Here is a 9,258-nt window from a genome sequence, read left to right on the forward strand (position 1 = left end):
TGGATATGGACCCGTAGCGAGGAAGTTTGGCGTTCTGGCGAGACGCCATGAGATCTATCTCTGGTTTGCCCCAACGTCGAAGTATTTGGGCAAAGACCTCCGGATGAAGTTCCCACTCCCCCGGATGAAAAGTCTGGCGACTCAAGAAATCCGCCTCCCAGTTCTCCACTCCCGGGATGTGGATTGCTGACAGGTGGCAAGAGTGAGACTCTGCCCAGCGAATTATGTTTGATACTTCCATCATTGCTAGGGAGCTTCTTCTCCCTCCTTGATGGTTGATGTAAGCTACAGTCGTGATGTTGTCCGACTGAAACCTGATGAACCCCCGAGTTTTTTAACTGGGCCAGCCAGAAGGGCATTGAGAACTGCTCTCAATTCCAGAATGTTTATTGGCAGGAGACTTTCCTCCTGATTCCATTGTCCCTGAGCCTTCAGAGAATTCCAGACAGCGCCCCAACCTAGTAGGTGGCGTCTGTTGTTACAATTGTCCAGTCCGGCCTGCTGAATGGCATCCCCTGGACAGATGTGGCGAGAATGCCACCATAGAAGAGAGTTTCTGGTCTCTTGATCCAGATTCAGAGTAGGGGACAAGTCTGAGTAATCCCCATTCCACTGACTCAGCATGCACAATTGCAGCGGTCTGAGATGTAGACGTGCAAAGGGTACTATGTCCATGCTGCTACCATTAAGCCGATCACCTCCATGCATTGAGCTACTGACGGGAGTTGAATGGAATGAAGGACACGGCATGCATTTAGAAGCTTAGTTAATCTGTCTTCTGTCAGATAAATCTTCATTTCTACAGAATCTATAGAGTCCCCAAGAATGGAACTCTTGTGAGAGGAAAGAGAGAAACTTTTTCTTTTCGTTCACTTTCCATCCATGCGACCTTAGAAATGCCAGAACTAACTCTGTATGAGACTTGGCAGTTTGAAAGTTGAAGCTTGTATCAGAATGTCGTCTAGGTACGGAGCTACCGAAATTCCTCGCGGTCTTTAGTACGCCAGAAGGGCACCCAGAACCTTTGTGAAGATTCTTGGAGCCGTAGCCAATCCGAATGGAAGAGCTACAAACTGGTAATGCCTGTCTAAGAAGGCAAACCTTAGATACCGGTAATGATCTTTGTGAATCGGTATGTGAAGGTAAGCATCCTTTACGTCCACTGTGGTCATGTACTGACCCCTTTTGGATCATGGGTAAGATTGTCCCCGAATAGTTTCCATTTTGAACGATGGAACTCTTAGGAATTGTTTAGGATCTTTAAATCCAAGATTGGCCTGAAAGTTCCCTCTTTTTTGGGAACCCACAAAAGGTTTGAGTAAAACCCTTGTCCTTGTTCCGACGCGGGAACGGATGGATCACTCCCATTAATAAACAGATCTTGTACACAGCGTTAGAAGAAACGCTTCTTTCTTTATCTGGTTTGTTGACAACCTTGACAGATGAAATCTCCCTCTTGGGGGAGGAGAATTTGAAGTCTAGGAGGTATCCCTGAGATATGATCTCTATGCGCAGGGTCCTGAATATCTCTTGCCCAAGCATGGGCGAAGAGAGAGAGTCTGCCCCCCACTAGATCCGGTCCCGGATCGGGGGCCCTCGGTTCATGCTGTCTTTGGGGCAGCAGCAGGTTTCTGGTCTGCTTGCCCTTGTTCCAGGACTGGTTAGGTTTCAGCCATGTCTGTAACGAGCAACAGCTCCTCCTGTTTTGGTGCAGTGGAAGTTGGTGCTGCTCCTGCTTTGAAATTCCGAAAGGGACGAAAATTAGACTGTCTAGCCTTAGCCTTGGCTTTGTCTTGAGGCAGGGCGTGGCCCCTTACTCCTGTAATGTCAGCGATAATTTCTTTCAAAAACCGGGCCCAATAAAGTTTGCCCCTTGAAAGGTATATAAGTAATTTGGACTTTAGAAGTTACATCAGCTGACCAGGATTTTAGCCACAGCGCCCTACGTGCCTGAATGGCGAATCCTGAGTTCTTAGCCGTAAGTTTGGTTAAATGTACTACGGCCTCCGAAATGAATGAATTAGCTAGTTTAAGGACTCTAAGCCTGTCCGTAATGTCGTCCAGCGTAGCTGAACTTAAGGTTTCTCTTCCAGAGACTCAATCCAAAATGCTGCCGCAGCCGTAATCGGCGCGATGCATGCAAGGGGTTGCAATATAAAAACCTTGTTGAACAAACATTTTCTTAAGGTAACCCTCTAATTTTTTTATCCATTGGATCTGAAAAAGCACAGCTATCCTTCCACCGGATAGTGGTTCGCTTAGCTAAAGTAGAAACTGCTCCCTCCACCTTAGGGGACCGTTTTGCCATAAGTCCCGTGTGGTGGCGTCTATTGGAAACATCTTTCTAAATATTGGAGGGGGTGAAGAACGGCACACGGGTTCTATCCCACTCCTTAGTAACAAATTCAGTTATTCTCTTGGTATAGGATAAACGTCAGTACTCGCCTGGTACCGCAAAGTACTTTATCCAACCTAAACAATTTCTCTGGTATTGCAACAGTGTTACAATCATTAAGAGCCGCTAAAACCTCCCCTAGTAATACACGGAGGTTCTCAAATTTAAATTTTAAAATTTGAAATATCTGAATCCAATCTGTTTGGATCAGAACCGTCACCCACTGAATGAAGCTCTCCCGTCCTCATGCTCTGCAAAGCTGTGACGCAGTATCAGACATGGCCCTTGTATTATCAGCGCACTCTGTTCTCACCCCCAGAGTGATCACGCTTGCCTCTTAGTTCTGGTAATTTAGCCAAAACTTCAGTCATAACAGTAGCCATATCTTGTAATGTTATCTGTAATGGCGCCCAGATGTACTAGGCGCCACAATATCACGCACCTCCGGGCGGGAGATGCAGGTACTGACACGTGAGGCGAGTTAGTCGGCATAAGTCCCCCCCTCGCTGTTTGGTGAAATTTGTTCAATTTGTACAGATTGGCTTTTATTTAAAGTAGCATCAATACAGTTAGTACATAAATTTCTATTGGGCTCCACTTGGCATTGGAACAAATGACACAGGTATCTTCCTCTGAATCAGACATGTTTAACACACTAGCAATAAACTTGCAACTTGGTTACAATCTTATTTAACAAAACGTACTGTGCCTCAAAGAAGCACTAAACGATTAAATGACAGTTGAAATAATGAACTGAAAACAGTTATAGCATCAATCCTTAAAAACAACACAACTTTTAGCAAAGGTTTGTTCCCCTTAGTAAAGTAACAATAATTAAATTGAAACATAAAAATTACAGAGCAACGTTTTTTAATCACAGTCAATATATAAGTCTCACAGCTCTGCTGAGAGAATTACCTCCCCTCCAAAGAAGTTTGAAGACCCTGAGTTCTGTTAGAGATGAACCGGATCATGCAGGAAATACAAGAGTAACTGACTGGAAATTTTTGATGCGTAGCAAAGAGCGCCAAAAAACGGCACCCTCCCCCTCACACACAGCAGTGAGAGAGAAACGAAACTGTCACAATTTAAAACAAGCAACTGCCAAGTGGAAAAATAATGCCCAAACATTTATTCACTCAGTACCTCAGAAATGCAAACGATTCTACATCTACAGCAAAAACGTTTAACATAATAAATACCTATTCAAAGGTTTAATGTACTTTTAACAGAGTAATTCCAGTGAAATACCATCCCCAGAATACTGAAGTGTAGAGTATACATACATGTCATTATAACGGTATGGCAGGATTTTCTCATCAATTCCATTCAGAAAAAAAAACTGCTACATACCTCAATGCAGATTCATCTGCCCGCTGTCCCCCTGAATCTGAAGCTTTACCTCCCTCAGATGGCCGAGAAACAGCAATATGATCATAACTACTCCCGGTTAAAATCATAGTAAAAACTTGGTAGATTCTTCTTCAAAACTCTGCCAGAGAGGCAATAACACGCTCCGGTGCTACTTGTAAAATAACAAACTTTTGATTGAAGTTATAAAAAACTAAGTATAATCACCATAGTCCTCTCACAATCCTATCTAGTCGTTGGGTGCAAGAGAATGACTGGAGTGACGTAGAGGGAGGAGCTATATGCAGCTCTGCTGGGTGAATCCTCTTGCATTTCCTGTTGGGGAGGAGTTATATCCCAGAAGTAATGATGACCCGTGGACTGATCACACATAACAGAAGAAACCCAATGTTTACATGTTCTTTCCTTTTTTTGCAAGTTATAGGGCAATAAATACAAGTAGCACTTTTCTAGTGATAGTTACATTGTAACACTGATATCTGTCAGGAATAAGTGAATATCCCTTGACATGTATATATTTTTTTAGAAGACATCCCAAAGTATTGATCTAGGCCCATTTTGGTATATTTTATGCCACCATTTCACTGCCAAATGCGATCAAATAAAAAAAAATCGTTCACTTTTTCACAATTTCACAAACTTTAGGTTTCTCACTGAAATTATTTACAAACAGCTTGTGCAATTATGGCACACATGGTTGTAAATGCTTCTCTGGGATCCCCTTTGTTCAGAAATAGCAGACATATATGGCTTTGGCGTTGCTTTTTGGTAATTAGAAGGCAGCTAAATGCCGCTGCGCACCACACGTGTATTATGCCCAGCAGTGAAGGGGTTAATTAGGGAGTATGTAGGGAGCTTGTAGGGTTAATTTTAGCTTTAGTGGCTTTGGCGTTGCTTTTTGGTAATTAGAAGGCCGCTAAATGCTGCTGCGCATCATACGTGAATTATGCCCAGCAGTGAAGGGGTTAATTAGGTAGCTTGTAGGGTTAATTTTAGCTTTAGTGTAGATATCAGTCTCCCACCTGACATATCCCACCCCCTGATCCCTCCCAAACAGCACTCTTCTCTCCCCCACCCCACAATTGTCCCTGCCATCTTAAGTACTGGCAGAAAGGTCTGCCCAGTATTAAATAAAAGTTTTTTTAAGGGTTTCTATTTTTTTAAAAAAAAAAAAAAAAAAAACGTATTCTGCTGTGTAGCCCCCAAGCTCCCCGATCCCCCCATACAGCTATCTAACCCTCCCCCCTCTACCTATTTGCTGCCATCTTGGGTACTGGCAGCTGTCTGCCAGTTCCCAATTTGCCCCCCAAATTTTTTTTATTTTATTTTTAAATTAAAAATTATATTTTCTGTAGTGTAGCTGCCCCCCTCAATACCTTACCCCACCCCCTCCCCCCTCCCAGATCCCTTCCCCAGCATGTTTGATCTTTCCCTCCGTCTTCCTCCTTTTCATTGATTTTAACAAGTTTTAATGAATTTCTCGGTAAATGCGGGGCACGTATGCGCACACGCCCCCCCCGCCGCAACCGCGTCACTTGCGGACCGGATCCAAGCCAGGGCAGACGGATGTCTACATCGAGGCGCCGCCCACCCACCAACGATTGCCGATGCAGAGAGGGCCACAGAGTGGCTCTCTCTGCATCGGTGGGGTAAAAAGGATATTGCAGTGATGCCTGAATATCGAGGCATCACTGCAATACCCTGAAAGAGATCAGGATGGCTTCCAGAGCTTCAAACACCAGAGGACGTGCCAGGAACGTCCTTGGTCGTTAAGGGTGTTTTTTTGTAGGACATTCCTGGCATGTCCTCGGTCGTTAAGGGGTTAAACAACTTTTCAATTTTTTTCTGTTATTTAATTTGCTACCTTCTCTTGTTAAACATTTACTGAAATGTTTATATAGGAAAGCTCAGGAGCAGCAAAGAACCTAGGTTCTAGCTGCTGATTGGTGGCTGCATATATATATATATATATATATATATATATATACACCGATTGTCATTGGCTCACCCATGTCTTCAGTTAGAAACCAGTAGTGCATTGCTGCTCCTTCAGCAAATGATAATAAGAGAATGAAGCTAATTTTGTAATGGAAGTAAAGTGGAAATTTGTTTAAAATTGTATGTTCTACCTAACTCATGACAGAATATTTTTGGGTCTCTCGTTACTTTAAATAAATATTTTCATGGCCTAATTGCACACCAGAATGCGACCACAAACTTGCTAATATAAAAGTGTTTTATATAAATAACTAGGTGATAAGCCTGACCAGAGGGCAGTCTATGTTTAAAAAATACAAACCCCCAAGCTAAAGTTACAAAAAATAAAAAAGTAAAATTACAGAAAAAAATAAACAAAGCTATCAAAAATAAAAAAAAATAAACCTAAACTAATATCCCTATAAAAATAAAAAATCCCCCCAAAATTAAAACACCCCCTAATCTAATACTGAACTACCAATAGCCCTTAAAAGGGCCTTTTGTAGGGCATTACCCTAAGTTAAACAGCTCTTTTACCTAAACAAATTACCAATTACCCCCTAACAGTAAAACCCCACACCCAACCAACCCCCCCAAAATAAAAAACCTAACACTAAAAAATCCTAAACTACACTTTGCCCCTAAAGAGGTACCTTGCATTCAATCTTCAGTGTGCGACAGACGATCGCATGAAGAGGAGCCTTTTTATTTTTAAGTTTAGGGATTTAATGGTCTGTAAAAGAACTGAATGCCCTTTTAAGGGCAATGCCCATACAAATGGGTAGTTTAGGTTTTCTTAGTGTTATTTTTTTTTTTGGGGGGGGGGGGGTTGGTGGGTGAGGTTTTTTTTACTGTTATGGGAGATTTAGTACGTTTTAAATATAAAAGCTGTTTAACTTAGGGCAATGCCCTACAAAAGGCCCTTTTAAGGCTATTGGTAGTTTAGTTTAGGGGTGTTTTTATTTTGGGGGGGGGGGGGTATTTTCATAGGGATTAGATTTTTTTTTTTTTTTTTGATAATTTTGTTTATTTTTTTCTGTAATTTTAGAGTTTTTTTATTTTTGTAATTTTAGGTAATTTTTTTTGTAATTTAATGTTAGGTTTTATTTATGTGTAACTTAATATGGGGGTTAATTTAGGGGGTGTTAGGTTAGGGGGCTTAGCAATTAAATTATTTATTTGCGTTTGTTGGGGGTTGGCGGTTTAAGCGTTAACAGGCTAATTAGGTTTATTGCGATGTGGGGGTTTGTAGGTTTATGGGTTAGTAGGTTAATTTGGTTTATTGCGATGTGGGGGGTTGGCGGTTTAGGAGTTAATAGGTTAATTAGGTTTATTGCGATGTGGGGGTTTGTTGGTTTAGGAGTTAATAGGTTAATTAGGTTTATTGCGTAAGGGGTTAATTACTTTATTAGTTTGCAATGTTGGCGGATTCGGTGTTTGTTAATACTTCGTGCGGGAGGTTATTTTTTTTTATACTTCGTGCGGGGGTTGCGTGTTTTTTTTTTTTTTTAAAGGCCTCGGGTTTGCCTACGCTGCATCCAGGTGGATTCTTTTTTCTGCCTCGCGCAGCCAACATTCTTTTGAGGATGCGTGCGCAACTGGCGACGAACGCGTTACAAACGCGATTATTGTATAGATGCTATTCAAAGTGAAGGTACATTTTCATGAATGAGTGCCCCGTTTTTACAAATACTATTAAATTCATGAAAGTTTACATTGCAGCGGTTTTGCTAAAATACTTAGCTTTTTCTTCTTCCAAGCCGGACCAGCGATCCCCCTTTCGCTTCTTTCTGCTGTACTTACACAGCAATGACGAAACCGGCTTCCTCCAATCACGGAGTGGCCTCAGTAAATGCTCTGGGGGGGAAGCCATAATTGGAGGAAGCCAGATTCGTCATTGTTGATGTAAGTACAGAGGAGCTGCTGGCGGGGGATCGCTGGTCCGGCTTGGAAGAACAAGGTAAGTATTTTAACAAAACCGCTGCAATGTAAACTTTCATGAATGAAAGTGCCCTGTTTTTAATAGTATTTTTAAAAACCAGGCACTCATTCATGAAAATTTACATTCACTTTAAGTCTTGATTCTACCAACATTGAAAATCTTATTTTTTTTTTGGTTCTTAGCAATCAACTGTTTTGAGTTAATAAATTATAACTATGCAGTCAATTGAACAACTATTTGTCATATCCCCTCATGCATAAAAATGCTGCTAATTGCTCACCGGACATAAATTATTAACAAATAGATTTTTCTTACTCTATGCTCAGTCATGTTTGGTAATATAAAGAAAGAAAATAATTGTAAAACTAAGTGGCAGATTTATCAAAAGATGACTTGAAAGATATAATATTTAATCATTAGTATAATGTAGCAATAATTGCTTTCTTGAAAAGTTGTCTAAATAGCAGCATTAGTATAATTTAGATTAGAAAATGAATTTGCATAGTTAGTAACCATCAGAAATAAATCCATGGAATCTTTACAGCAGAGCAATTAAGTAATCTGGTTACGGACGTATTGACCACACCCACAACAGTTTTCTTAGCGCCACCAACTCTGCTTTTGCCCAAAACCCCCAATATATATTGTACACAGAGGTAAATATACCGTCCATGCAGGCGGACAGGTTTGTAAGTAGCAGTATTTTTTTGCCTATGCCTGGAGGATTCAAGGTGGCACCCTGCCGAACCTCAAGAAAACCTTGGGGAATGACGTTTACAAGGGGGGCTATAAGCTTAAACAACTTTTCAATTTACTTCTAATATCTAATTTGCTAAATTATCTTAATATCCTTAGTTGAAAAGCATACCTAGGTAGGCTCAGGATCAGCAATACACTACTGGGGTAGCTTCTGATTGGTGACTGCACAGAAATGCCTCTTTTCATTGGTTCCCCAGATCTATTGATCTAGCTCTCAGTAGTGCACCAACGTATACCAAGAGAATGAAGCATATTGGAACGTTGCTTAAAATCCCATGCTCTAACTGAATCATGAAATATACATTTTGGGTTTCATATCCCTTTAAAAGAACAGTAAGCAACTTGCAATTTCAACATGTTTCTGCAGTCTTACAAAAGATTAACATATCAGCAGAGTCTGAACTATATTAGAACAGATTAACACCTTGTTTGTGGCTTTATTTGTTTTTCAATTGTCATACTCCACCCACAGCTTTCCTTATATAGAGCAGCCAATCCCGGCTTTGTGTCTGTAAAACACAAGGGTTTTCACTGTCATTGTGTTAACAAAATCTTCATTCTTTGGTATCAGCAGAAAAAATAAAAACTGCAAATTAAGGAAAGATATGTGGCAAGGTTAGCATTGGAAAGCCTGTTATTTGCTCTTTCAGTCTTCAGGATTGGAAAATCTGTCATTTTCAAAAATGTTCTAGCAAATTATAGCATTTTTTTGTTGACTGCGTATTTCTCTTGAACTCACTTCCGGAATATATTTATCTCAAAGCTTCTAATTGTTCTGCAATTTGTGTGATTGTTCTGCAAAATGTGTGAGCTA

The sequence above is a fragment of the Bombina bombina genome, chromosome 2, assembly GCF_027579735.1.
Source record: "Bombina bombina isolate aBomBom1 chromosome 2, aBomBom1.pri, whole genome shotgun sequence".
In the NCBI taxonomy this organism is placed as follows: Eukaryota; Metazoa; Chordata; class Amphibia; order Anura; family Bombinatoridae; genus Bombina; species Bombina bombina.